The 14,409-nt window shown below is 38.6% G+C and overlaps 1 long non-coding RNA gene across 1 annotated transcript in view; it reads left to right on the top strand.

Moving 5' to 3' along the window:
* LOC141501396 (uncharacterized) overlaps positions 1-9,024 on the top strand; it is a 56,783-nt gene extending 47,759 nt beyond the window's left edge. The window contains exons 2-3 of the long non-coding RNA XR_012472226.1: positions 4,704-4,806; positions 8,741-9,024. This is a non-coding gene — a long non-coding RNA (uncharacterized LOC141501396). The remainder of the gene's footprint in view (positions 1-4,703; positions 4,807-8,740) is intronic.
* Positions 9,025-14,409: the final 5,385 nt, after the last annotated feature.

The following is a 14,409-nucleotide window of genomic DNA, read 5'->3' as shown; positions in this document are numbered from 1 at the left end:
TCATTAGTATGTCATGTGTCAAAGCCACATGGTGGAACAGTCATCCTCTGGGGGAGAGGCTTGCTTTGACATTCCTAAGGTGAGTTGCTATTACTTGTCAAGCCAATGACAGATGAGTTGGTGGTTTTCATTTAAACGTCTACAGGGCCAAAGAAGGAACAGAGGAAGAGAAGGTAAGAAAAAAAGGCAAAAAGGAAGGAAAGAAAAAGCATTTATCATGCCAGAAACTGTATTAAATTATGGAGATACAAATACAATTTGTATACAAATACAAATATAGCAGTACAAGACAATTCCTACTCTCAAGGAGCTTACATTTTAAAGGGGATGACAAAACAAATAAGGGAATGGTGTTCTGGGAGGTGTGTTATGGTAAGGGATGTCACAGGGATGGTGAGTGAAACTATAAGGCAATTGATTGATATGTTTCTTACTGGTTTTGTAGTGGATTTGATTACAATCCTCAGAGTCAGAGGTGGAAAGTGGATGCTGCAGCACAATAGTCAAGTTGAGTTGGGCTCCTTATTATAAATACTCAACAATCAGGAATGAGGGACCCAGGGTGGCAGTAGTTAGTGAGGCGGGAGACTAAAATGCAGGAAAAAGACACAAGGATGACCAGAGAGAAGTAACATTATGATGGGTCTGGCCTTGGGCTAATTGTGAGGAAAGCTCACTAATCTGAAGGGAAAGGTGAAGGAGGTCCAGGTTGGGAGGTGGAGGCTACAGCACAGAATTATGTATTAGTTTCCCCAAACAAACACTAGAGTCCTCTTGATTGAAGTTAATGGGCAATCTTGATAAGGAAGAGGAGTGGTGAATGGTGCTGGTACCTCAGGGAGTTCAACAGATGTTTGTGGTCCCCAAGGATCTATGAGTAGGCCAGTTTACACTGTCATTATATGAACAGCTGCTGCTTTTGTTCCATGGATCTGTCAAATAAGAATAATAAGGATTAGGCTGCTCTGTTTCAGACAGCCTGAAAGAAGCCAGTATGTGATTCCAAGAATCCTCTGCTTATACTTAAGTCCCAGTTGAGCCAGATCTTAAGGAACTGTGGAGAAGACACTCAACAAACAGGGAAAGGTAGGAGACAGAAAGAAAGGCATCCAATCTCCAGTGGAAAAACTACCTGAGAATCCTAGCCCTATAGAGAAAACCAGTGCTATGAAATCTTTATCTTTATTATGCCTTCAAGCTCAGTCATGGACTCCTGAGGATCCCTAATCCCCTTTTAGGGGGTCTGCAAGGTCTTTTCATAATGATACTAAGAGACTTTAAGTTCTAATATGATAACTGATAGACACATAAACAAAAGTATTTTGGGGAGGGTGTGAGTTTCAATAACTTTTAAGAATGTAAAGGCTAAGAAGCAATAGACTTACTATTCTGGTTGACAGAAGCTAAAATATTGACTTAAGACTCTAATGAAGGGGAAAGGAAAAGGGAAGGATTTGTATGGTGCTTACTATGTGCCAGCCATTGTACTAAGCACTTAAAAAAACTCCAAATATTATCTCATTTGACTGTCACAACCACTTTGAAATTTTAAGTGCTATTATCTCTATTTCACATTTGAGGAAACTGAGTCAAACAGAGATTAAGTGACTTGTCCAGGGGATAACTGAATTCGGCATTTCCTAACTCTATCTACTATGCCATTAGCTGCTACCTTAGTGAATATGCAGAAAGAAGAATTTTTAAAATCCCATTGTAAGTGATCTATGTAAAAGGAATAGAGCAAAATTATACTGGCACGTACCTTCAGAGAGGCTCATAAGCACAACTGACCTAAAAATCATATAGCTAATAGAGTCAGATTACAAAAAGGCCTCCTCCATGCGAGTTCACCTAGATTTGAGGTATGGTACCTCAATTTAAATCTAAAGATAAAAAATAGCTATTATTTCCTTTTTTCCTATTGCTTAAAACAATAAACAGGTTAGTTTTGCATTTTTGCCTGTTTGAGCCACCACAAGTTGGGGGGAGTTTCAGAAAATTATCATTAATGACATTTGACTGGTTGTCAATGTTCTATTCTAATCATACAAGGTAAAGGTCAATACTGATGTAAGACTCTAAGAAGACAAGCAACAATCCAAACCCTTGTGCTATTAAAAGGATTGGCAATTTGTGGACAGCACTGTCATAAGCAAGAACAACATCAATTAATAACACCTTGGCACAGAACATGAATTTGTTTAGCATCCCAGAGAAACCCTTTGGAGACAGGCTAGGATCTTACCCTTTGATCTAGATACCTGTATGCTGAAGTATCCATTAGAGACTAGGATCAAACTAGGTCCTTGAATAATAGGAATAACAGTGGCTATGACCTACTGCCTGGAATGAGCAAGAAAGCATTGGCATATTCAAGTACATATAAATATATATGACCTACTTTTTGAGTTCCCCCTAAAAGGCTTGGCCAGAGAGTAAAGGAGTAGGGGCCTATCTGCTGGGGGACAGTTTTTTCCCCTCCAGAGCTTAGGCTTTAAGGGGTCTTGAAATTGAATTGGGGGGTAGACTCCCTAGAATACCACTGCTGATGACTTTGGAAAGGGGTTTGAGGGTAGGAAAAGCAAGAGGCAAGAGGCAAGGAGGAGGAAGCAGAGATAAGGATAAGCAAGAGACGTAAGTGAAGAACCTTGGAGTGAGTGAATAGCAGGGGTTAAGCAGAGCAAATGATGACGATTCCCTCTAAGCCAGAGTGGTGTCAGTTTAAGACTTAAACACAAAGTATTTTCTTTGCAAAATCCATAAAACTGACCACAACAGAGAAGGGAATGAGATCCTTCATCTTCTTCCTCTTCTCCCTCCCCTTCCCCTTCCTCATCCCCTTTCCTCTTCCCCTCCCCCCCTCTTCTTCCCTTTCCCCTTCCACTTCCCCTTCTCTCTTCCCTTCCCTCTTCCCTTCCCTCTCCCTTTTCTTTCTCCTCCCTTCCCTTCCCCTCCCCTCTTCCTTCTTCTTCTTCTTCTTCTTCCTCTTCCTCCTCCTCCTCCTCCTCCTCTTCTTTTTCTTCTTCTTCCTTCTTCCTTCATCTTTCTTCTTCTCTCTGTATTATAGGTCACCTTCCCTTAAACTCCCAGTTCATACCTCTAGAAGATGTTAATCTTTTTCTAAATGTTACTTGATTTCTTAAGTTTTATTTGTTATAAAACTTTGATCAACTGAAACCTTAAATGTATTTGGTAATCTTAGTTAAGGTTCATACATGTAGATGAGTGAAAAAAAGTAGAAAAATTTCTTGTTTTAGAGATGAAATATTTTGTTAAACTGAACTTGGGGGCAGAGACATTTGGGCAAAATGGGGGAGGGGACTGGTAGAAGACTTTACAAGTTTAAAAAAAATTCAGATCCTGGATGAATCCCCAGTGTTTAACCTACATTCTGGAAGAGGGGTATCCTCTTCTTACAAAGAGGCCCTGATTATGGGTTTATATGGATCAAGTTCAGTTCTGAAGATGGCCGGGGTGGGGGGGGGGAGTCTCCTGTCCCTTCCACCCTCAAAGTAGATCAGATCTTTTCTCATATATAGTTTCCTATCTATTCCCACATCTCAAAAATGGAGCTTTTCAGAAAAATCTCTAAAACAAAATTTAGAAATGGCTTATGTCTAGGGTCTATCCAAAAGAGAGAATGCTTTTTTGGGAAAAATGTTCAATGTACACAATAGATCAGTTATAGTACATCTTATTTCCTTCACCACAAAAGAAATGCTTAAAACAGAAAGGCTTATAAGCATGTATTCAAAAATATTAAAATAAAAACAGTAACCTATCATTCTGTTTAATCTCTATTGGGAGCTGATACTTAAAATCTTAAAACATGAAACACTGAAACTTTTGACAGATTATGTTCCTCAGTGCTGAACCAGAGCATATGTATTGCCAGAAGTGGCCAGGGTGAGGCTCAATTTGATGTATGTTCCATAGGGGTGGTCCCCAAAGCCTCCTACCCATACATATTCTATGGATGTGCTCAGATCCAAAGTCCTCACTTCCCCCCACCTCCATCTGTATACATGAAAAAAATTCACTGGAGCCTATTTCACTTGAATCCCTAACCTGGGCTATCTGTAAGACTCTCCTGGCAGCTATTCCCTGGCTTGGCTTTCATCTGAAGTGTCCTCCTTGGAGAAGTTGTTGCCCTCCTGCTGGGAAACTAGCATCTGGATCCAGAATCTCCTAGCCTCTTTACCTTATGATACTGCTTAATATTAGAAACATCAGCTTAGTATCAATGTTCAGTCACTTGTGCTCAGGGAAAGAAATACAGAATATAAGAAGTTATGGACTTGAGATCACATCTGAGATTCTTCTAGGCAAGCATGTGCATTTACTACCATGTATGAGTAGCCTCTGTTCTATTAGAGAAGACTAAGGGAGGTGAAAAGAGAGAGATTTCCTCTCTATCTTGCCAGAAGTTTTAGAAACAATTGGAATTATCCCAAAATGTTTGACAAATGGAAGGAAAGTGTAAAAGGGCAATTTCTCCTTTTAAAAATTACCAACTGGGCAGCCCTTCCTGGCTCAGTGACCAAACCTCAACAGTACTTACAAAAGTTATGGTAGTCAATTGGATATTGTTGCATTATCCCAAAGGACAAGGCCTTCATTGCTGAACTAAAGGGTAAGTGTTGCCAGAAGAGGTTAGGGTGCAGGCTCAACCTGATGTATAATGTATGAAATGTTCCCCACAGGTCCTTGCCCAGATATGTACCAATGACTACTTTTCCAGTGACCCAACAACATATGGATCTCATTCATTTGACTCAGAGAGGGTTTCAAGGTCACATGTGTCAGGTGTAGTATTCCATCTATACTGTATTTTTTTTTTTAGGTTTTTGCAAGGCAAATGGAATTAAGTGACTTGCCCAAGGCCACACAGCTAGGTAATTATTAAGTGTCTGAGGTTGCATTTGAATTCAGGTCGTGACTCCAGGGCCAGTGCTCTATCTACTGCACCACCTGACTGCCCCATGCTGTATTTAAAATTTTTTTTAATTTATTCATTTTTTAATTTATGAAATAAAATAATCATTTCTATAACATAATGTAATAAATAAAATGATTGCACATGAAACTGCAACTCTATTATGTATAATTTACCATTCCTTTTAAATATAAGAATAAAATCATGATATAAATTTTTTCTTCTTTCCTGCCCCCCACCCTAGAGAGGGTTACCATAGACACAGATAGTAAATAATATATCCATATATACTAGACACAGATAGTAAATAATATATCTATATACACACACATACAGAGAGGGCTACCATGGGATTAAATATATATTTATATATACATATGCACATACATATATACATATAATTATACATATATCATATAAACATATGTATATACATATATATGTAAAATTATTCTATACATACTTTATTGGTTCTTTCTCTGGATGCAGATAGTGGCTTTCTTTATAGGTCCTTTATTGTTAATTATTTTATTTTATTAATTTTATTTCTATTACAGGCAATGGGGTTAAGTAACTTGCCCAAGGTCACATGGCTAGGCAATTATTAAGTGTCTGAGGGCAGATTTAAACTCAGATTTTCCTGACACCAGGGCTGGAGCTCTACCCACTGCACCACCTAGCTGCCCCAAGGGGGCTTTAGGTTAGAAATTTGGGACTATGCTACATAGGAACTGAACTAAGCTAACCCCATCCTCTTCCCTCCAAAGAGGATGAGGAAATGCAGAACTTAGGAATATGTTTGCATATTTGTTATTAGTTATTATGAAAGTTAGGTAAGGGTGAGGTGGTAGATTGTCTCTGAACTTTGCAAATGTTAATCCTTTATGTGCCTACGTAAAGGGGAAAATCTTCAAATTGAGGGAATATCATCAGAGGGGACTGGAGACAATTGAAGAGAGCCTATATATCCCAAAATCCCTTAAAGGTACCAGATAATATAGGGGCAAAGATGAAAAGTAGCAAACCCTCACCTTCAGGGAGTGTGGGCCAGGTAGTATACACATTTGTATATCATTTGTATAACATTTGCACACACATTTCTATATCGTGTGCATTTTTCCTTTTTTGCTAAGAGGATGCTATTGGACTCCCTTCCTCTCCTCCAGGTAATGACACTCCCAGATAAAACATGCCTATGGATCAGACATTTCCTACTTACTGGGATGTTAATTAATGTTTGTTCTTCATTCTTGAAGAAGATCATGGCATCAGGGAAGAGATGCCATGATATGCAAGTGAATTGGATCTGAGTGAGGGGGTCACCAGCCTCAACTTTCTCCTCCAGAGCCATCTGGAGGAAAAAGTGGCCAATATGGATCAGGAGGACTGGAGATAACCCTGGATGCAAGGCAATCACCATTAAGTGACTTACCCAAGGTCACACAGCAAGTGGGTGGTAATTTCTCCTCCAGAGCCAGATAAGGATCAAAGAGAAGAAACAATGATGGAGGTTATAGTAGCTTGTTCACTTCATTCATGGTGGTTCCCTTTGAAGGGACTTCAACACCTGGCAATAACTATCAGTTTCCTTATGGAGAAACCTAATGGACCTTGTTCTAGAGTAAAGGGACAAATAGGGAGAGAATGAAAATGACTGAATGAGTTGGGAACCATGAGAAGTCCTTGGGACCCCAGAGTATTCTTCTTTCTGAATGTCTATGCAGCTGCAACCAAGAGAGGTCCTCTGAAGGTCTACAGCACTCCAAACCTACCTCCAGTTAACACCCTGCCTAGATTCTATTTTATTAGGAACTGGGAAAGTATGAAGAGCAATTGGACTCAACTAACCTGTGACCTATGGCTTCATTCAGTTAGCAATGTCAGGAACTGGGGAAAAGACTTCAACCTAGAAAGGGTATTTGCTTTTAGAAGGACCTAGGTCTGAGAATAAAATGAAAAAGAATGATTATGTTATAGATTAGTATTTTTTATTGCCTTCTATCTAATCTGATGATATGTTTTATAGGTTCCCATAGAAGAAGTGAATTAATCAATCACAGTCTCATTGATGTAACAAATAGTAGCAGCTCATTGGATGCAGGTAACAAAGCAATCTAACTAATGAAAACACAAATCCATACGTTGAGGCTGATGACAGATGCTAGGCTTGGGATTCCTCAGAAAAGGAGCAGAGCTAAGGGTATAATTGGAATCCAGATGATCTGAGAACCTAACAGAGAGGTATAGGCAGTTTGGTTGATAGCCAAAGAACGTATTGTTTAGAATAGGCCACATGGAACTTATATATGCTCCAACTATAATTTAGGATCATGTCATCAGACATGAATTATACAAGAGCAAGAATAGTGCCTCCTTTTCCTTCTCTCTTCATACCTAATATGGACCTCAAGGCATGGAATCATGAAGACCTAGGTAAAATTCTGGCCTCAGATACTTACTAGTTGTGTGACCCTGAGCAAGTTACTTCACCTCTGTTTGCCTCGTTACCTCATCATAAAATGGGAATAGTGATAATATCCACTTCTCAGAGTTGTTGGGAAAATCAAATGAGATAAATAGTTGTGAAGAGTTTATTTTATTAATGTAAATGTTATATAATGTTACATATATATATATATATATAATGTTATATAAATTATCATTATTATTCATACAGGGCTCTCCTTTCACTGCAGGATTTCAACCCAAACTGTCAGATGTCTGTAGTATAGTAGAAAGAGCTGAGAATTTGGTTTCAAATATTAATTCTGTCACTCCCATGTTGTATAAACTTGGGTAATTCACCTTTTTAACTTTAGTTCTCTCATTTAAAACAAGGGGACTTGAATGAGATGACCTGAACATCCCTTTCAACTTTAATATTCTCTCTCTCTTTCACAGCTCTATGTTGCAGCATCCTAAAGCTTCTTACTGATCTTGAAACCTAGCTCTGCCACGCACAAATAGGCAGAACTCACCTGGAGTCAGAAGAACTGAGTTCAAATTCAGCCTCATTCACTTACTACTTGTGTGACCCCCAGAGTCACTAAAACCAGTAATGTGAAACTCACATAGAAACAGGTCCCTACCAACCCCATATTGACTTAGAAAACAGATTAGCATCAATCAAGCAATCAATGAACATTAATTAATCACCTACTACATCCTGAATACTTTGCTAAATTCTGGGTATACAAAAAAAAGAATCAATCTGGATACCTTACAATCTAATGTGGATAACAAAAAATAAATATATACAAAGCAAGATATATACAGGATGAGTGGGAATAATTAACAGTAGGAAGGCACTAGAATTAAAAAGAGTTGGTAAAGTATTCCTGTAAAAGATGAGAATTTAGTTGAGGCTTAAAGAAAGTCAAAAAATCAGTAGACAGAGTTGAGGAGGAAAGCATTATGTATATTCTATTGTATTTATTTATTTATTTTTGTTAATCATTTCCCAACTTCATTTTAATCTGATTCAGACTTCACCTGGAGTTTTGCCCCAGATTCTGGTCCCAGGTCCCAGGTTTGATATCGCTGAAAAAAAGAATTCTACTTCAGTTTTCTCATCTGTAAAGTGGGGACCAAAATAGGATCTATCTCCCAGAATTGTGAAGATCAAATTAGATCTTTATAAAGTACTCTATAAATGATCATTAGCTATTATTTATAAAAAGGATAACTATTATTATCTTTGTGTCCTTAGGCGAATGACTTTAACCTTCATGAAACTCAGTTTCTTATTAGAAAAATGTGGTTTTTAAAGATTTCCTTTCAACTCAACATCCTTTCTGTTCACAGACCAGCTCTGATCCAGGGCTCCAGGAAGACAAGCAAGCATGTTCTTGTTACGCCAGTGCCAGTAACAAGAAAGCTATAAGCTAGCTTCAAAATGATGGAATATTATTACTACAGAAATCTACCCTGCCAAGCTCCATTTTAGAATCATATTGCATCCCATGACTAAAGAGTTAAAAGGATTAACCGGAATAGCCAAGGATCATGTCCCCTTCTCATTACACCACAGCTCCCTCTAGCTGACTTATCTAATGGTTAACCAATCAACTAGGTCATCGAGTGCTGAAGATACATACTGGTGGGTGTCCCTTAAACATGCACACACACACACACACACACACACACACACACAAAGAGTACACATGATCTGAATGACTCACCAACTACGATGTGTCATTTGTACTCCATAGTGTGTTTTCAGTTGTGTAGGAAGGCCTCCCACTGCTGGCCATTCTCCAAAATTCACGCTTTCTCAGACCTTTTATCATCCACATTCATTGTATCATGTCTGAGCCCCTTAAACTGGGAGGGAAGTCACTTCATGCCAACCTTGTATATTTTGCTATTTATCACAGGCTGGCTCTAAGAGAAATCAGCTGTGGATGAGACATTTTATTAGAATATTGTAAGGGAGAGATAACCCGCAAAAAGAAAATGTACTGCCTAGACATTAATATTATCCTTCAGGCTATAAACTGTCACTGCCAGAATGATTTTGAGGACCATAGTAAGTATGCAAAGTCCAGGTTTAAGTTAAGAGTCTGATAGAGTTTTGGAACACATCTTTGAATTTCTCCACGTCCTATGGTCCAAATGGATTTGGATCTAGTTCAGTGTAACTACTTGGGTTAGCATTGCACCAGGGTGGCTGTTTTTTTTTTAATGGACTGGATCTATTTAGCAGGGTAGAATTTGTATTTTTTAATAATAGCTCAGAAAATGACATCCAGATGCTGTGCACAAAGAGTAGAGCCCCTTCCCTCTAATGCAGAGCTGTCACAGTGTTACAGAGTCCCGGGACCCTCCAACCTGGATGGCTGCCCTAAGCTCTCTCTAGGGCTACTTTGGGAGGCCGCCCAAGAGCTCCAGCTGGACCAGAATCCAGAGAAGGCAAGCCATCTGGAATACATCACCCAGATTTGCCTGCAGGCTGCCCAGCAGCACTGCAGGCTTGGGGAAATGATTTGAAGCATTAAGTTTGAATCCGTGAAGACTTCTGTGGCCCAAGCCCCTATTCTCTCCAAAATTCAATATCTATACAGGCACATTTTGGCCTGATAATCACTTCCAAATATGAACTCGAAAATAGGGCCAGCATATTCCCTATAGTGATTTATCATATCCCCCCCTTGGGAGGTAAAGGAAAAAGTAAAAGGAGTTGAATAGTTTGATGATTTATCCCTACTCTCTTGAAATTATATTAACCATCCATTTCCAGCATAAAAGGAGGGAAAAGACACAAGTCCCATGTCATAGTGCCTTGCTATCCATTCTATCTCTATACTGTCTAAGAGACATCAGGATAGTGATATCATGACAAGCAAGTGAATTGGGTTTGAATGGAGGGAGGGAGGGTGCAGAGTGCTGTGCTAAGTCACTAGAATGGTGGAAAACGAGCTAAAGATATTTTTGTTTATAGTTGTAAGCCTCTGTTGAATTATAGTTCTACCTGAATGAAGAGACAATATTTTTAAATGCAAATTAGGGTCACTAAAGTGCTTAAAATAGTTTCATAGGCTCAGAGGTACAGAGTCGAAAGATATCATCTTAACTCCCTTATTTTACAAAGAACACTGGGTTTCAGAGAAATAAAGTGACTTGTCCAAGGTAACAGGATCTGAACTCGATGATTTTGACCCAATGAGTACTCTAATCACCACATGCTTCCATACCATATATCTTTTTGAATCTAACTGTTTGACAAATAACATCCTCAGCACTATGCTCTCTTCTAAATGGATGTTCCCAGAGTTCTTAAAAGTACCATGCTTCTTTACACAGGTTAATTGTCCTTGAAATCTTGTTGAATTAACTTACCAAGCTATTTTTATCAGGGGAAAAAAGGTTAACTTCATATTTAACATCTGTCCAAATAATCAGAAATCAATTTAAGGTACACATTAACAGAATAAAAATCAAATAGGTTTTGTCCTGGTTATCTGGGACTTGATTCTCAGAGGAGTCAGTTGCCTTACAACACTTACCATAATTCTGCATAGCATTAACTTTGTAAGTAAGTTATTTAATAGTTAATAGCTAGGTTATTACTTGTAACATAAAGAAGTTAAGGGACTTACCCAGGATCCCATAGTTAGTATCATAGGCACCATTGAAATTCAGGTCTCCTTGACTTCTAACCCAGGATGATGCTCCAACTCTTGTCAACCCAAGGTATACATAAGCTTAGGCTTGCATTTAAATTCAAATATTCAGGTGCTATTCTTGATGACCTAGATATTCAGTCCAAGCTCCTTTTATATTAGAGGAGGCCTGATTAAATTATTTATAAAGAACTAAAATTGTAAAACCCTTAGCACCTATAGCACCTGACACTAGCTTTCATCATCATCATCATCATTATATTTATTATTATTGGTTAGGCAACAGTTTGTCTGAAAAAGATCTAAGGTTTTATTGGAATAGAGACTGTATGAGTCAGCGATGTGACAGAGGAGCCAAAAAAAAAAAGGCTAATGAGAACCGGAGCTGCATGAAAAGATGCGTCTCTTCCAGGAATAAGGAATTATTAGTTCTACTGCACTCTGCCCTGGTCAGGATTCATCCAGAGAATTCTATTTAGCTCTGGGATCTACATTTTGAGAAAAGATATTCATAAGCTGGAGAATATCCAGGAGGAGAGCAATCAGTATGGTGAATGACCTTGAGTCTATGTTGTATGATCATAGGTTGAAGCAACTGGGAATTTATGGCTACTAAAAAAGACTTAGTGGGGAATGTGTGTTTGTGTATGTGTGTGTGTGTGTGTGTGTGTGTGTGTGTGTGTGTGTGTAAAATAATTTGTAAGCCCCAAAGCATATATAATAATAATGATGATGATGATGATAATAGATAGCATTTATATAAAGTTTTCAAACTTGTTATAAATATCTCATTTTATCTGAAGATTTCCAAGGAAGCAGGATCCAGCAATACTCCAAACAATATGGGAAGTAGATGCTACTATTGTCACCCCTTTCACAGGGGAGTAATCTTGTTTTTCAATTTAAATATTGTTTATTTATTTGTTTTTCCAACAACAAGCAATGGCAGTTTTCACCAATCATTTATTTTGCAAGATTTTGAGTTTTAAATTTTTCTCCCTCTGTCCCTTCTCTCCTCTCTGCCCCTGACAGAAAGCAGTCTAATAAAGGCTCCACATGTGTAATCCTAACATAGATCCATATTAATCATGTTCACAGAGGAGTAATCTGAGGCAGGTTGAGATTAAATGATTTAACCAGAGCAACACAGATTGTAAATGTTGTTGGCTAGATTAGAACTCAAACTTTCCTAACTCCGGGTCTAATGCTCTATCCACTGTACCATATTATGAACATTTATTATTGGGCAGCAAGGTGGCACAGCAGATAGAGCACCAGTCCTGGAGTCAGGAAGACTTAAATTCTAATCTAACCTACAACATTTACAATCTGGCTAAATTATTTCACCTCAGTCTGCCTCTGTTTACTCCTCTGTAAAATGAACTAGAGAAGGAAATGAGAAACCACTCTAATATCTTTGCCAAGAAAACCTCAAAGGGGGTCACAAAGAATTGACTTGAAATGACTGAAATTGATGGAAATGACTGAAAAAAATGACTAAACAACAGTTGAAAAGAAAGCTCTTTGAGAGTAGGGATTTCCTTCCTCCTTAGAGCCTAGGATGGTGTAGGTACTCAATTCTATTTGCTTTCAAGTACTTTGAGGGTCTCTCGATGAAAGATTAGATTTGTTCTGTCTGACCCCAGAAGAGAGAACCAAGAACAAAGTCTGGAAGCTTCAAAGTTAGGTTTGGCAGAAGGAAAATCTTATTAATCGTTAGCGTTATTAGAAATGGCATGGGTTGTTTGGAATGTTCTTGCATCCTGCTTCCTTGGAAATCCTCAAATTTAGGCTGAATGGTCATGTAGCAGGGTTGTTTTAGTAACAATCCTTTTTCAGAGAAAGGTTGAATTAGATGGTTGCTGTGCCCCCCAATTCTGTGATTTCTCTGGTCTCAAATCATAACCTTGCTAATTACTTTCAGCAAATTGTTTTGGTGGCAGAGTGGATAGAGGGCTGGATCTTGAGTCAAAAAGTCCTGAATCCAGTCTCAGACACTTACTAGGCAAGTCACTTCATCTCTGTCTGCCTCATTTCCTTCTCTGTAAAACAGGACTAACAACAGCATCTCCTTCTCAGGGTTGTTATGGGGATCAAATGAGAAAATATTATAAAGTGCTTTGTAAACCTGAAGGTGTAATATAAATGCTAACTATTCTCATTATTTTTAGATGCTTCAGATTCCTCACCTTCAAAATGAGGGACTGATCTTGGATGATCTCTAAAATTCTCTTTCATTTTTAAATCTATGATCATCTCTGATCCTCCTAGCCCAGTTTGCCTGGCCCTAAAGTCAGAAATGGATGTTAGCAGAGAGGCCACAGATTGAACAATAAATTCTTGTCTCTTCTACCTCGTGCCCAATTCACTGGAGGTAAAAGAGGAAGATTTACTCCTTGCCACAGCCAAGGTCACCGACTCAAGTCCTAACCGAAGCAGTTTTCCATCCTGGCTCTCCTGCAGTGAAGGCTGCTAGCTGATTGGCTAACGGGCATCCTGATCTGCCCAGCAGCACAGATTTAATAGGCAAAGGGAACTGAAAGAGAAGGAAGGACAGCTGCTCTTAGCCACTACCTCCAAGTTGGAGAGAGAATTTTCCCCCTAACCTTTGGCATCTGTTACCTATGACTTTCTGGCTCAGGAAAACAAAACAGGACAAAACAAAAAACCCAACCTAAATCCTATTAATTCACGTGGGTTTGGCGGAGAAATATGGAGGCTACAACAAAAGACTCCATTTAAAAAATATATTTTTGTTCATCCTCTCTTTTCCTCCCACTAAACCCACAGAGAAAATGTTGTTGAAGAATTTCTATTCCTTTCCGTTTTTATGCCCCTCCATGGCATTCCCTATCCCTCTCACCCTGATCAGGTCAAAAATAGAATGCACTAGTCAAATACCTAGTTTGAAAGTATTTTGTCAATACCCAAAAGTCTTAGTGAAGCTTGAAGCGATGCTCTCCTAAGACTTTTGGGACAACCTGTATTTTTGCCTAAAGAAAATCAGCAGTAATGATAATAATATTTGTCCTTCATTCTTGTGTTTTTTAAAATTTTAATTTATTTAAGGCAGTGGGGTTAAGTGGCTTGCCCAAGGTCACATAGGTAATTATTAAGTGTCTGAGATCAAATCTGAACTCAGATCCTCCTGACTCCAGGGCCAGTGCTCTAGCCACTGTGCCACCTAGATGCCCCTAAAGTAACTGGTTTTTGTAGTTGAATGAAAATATTACATTTGCTCCACTGTGTCCTTACCATCATCATTATTACTATTGCTGTGATCATGAACAATTCACGTAACATTTTGGCCCCTGGGACCTTCTTAGACTGATTATAAGTTGCTGAGTAGGG

This window comes from Macrotis lagotis, chromosome 1 (genome assembly GCF_037893015.1).
Source record: "Macrotis lagotis isolate mMagLag1 chromosome 1, bilby.v1.9.chrom.fasta, whole genome shotgun sequence".
NCBI lineage: Eukaryota > Metazoa > Chordata > Mammalia > Peramelemorphia > Peramelidae > Macrotis > Macrotis lagotis.
This window is presented reverse-complemented; position numbering and strand designations above follow the sequence as displayed.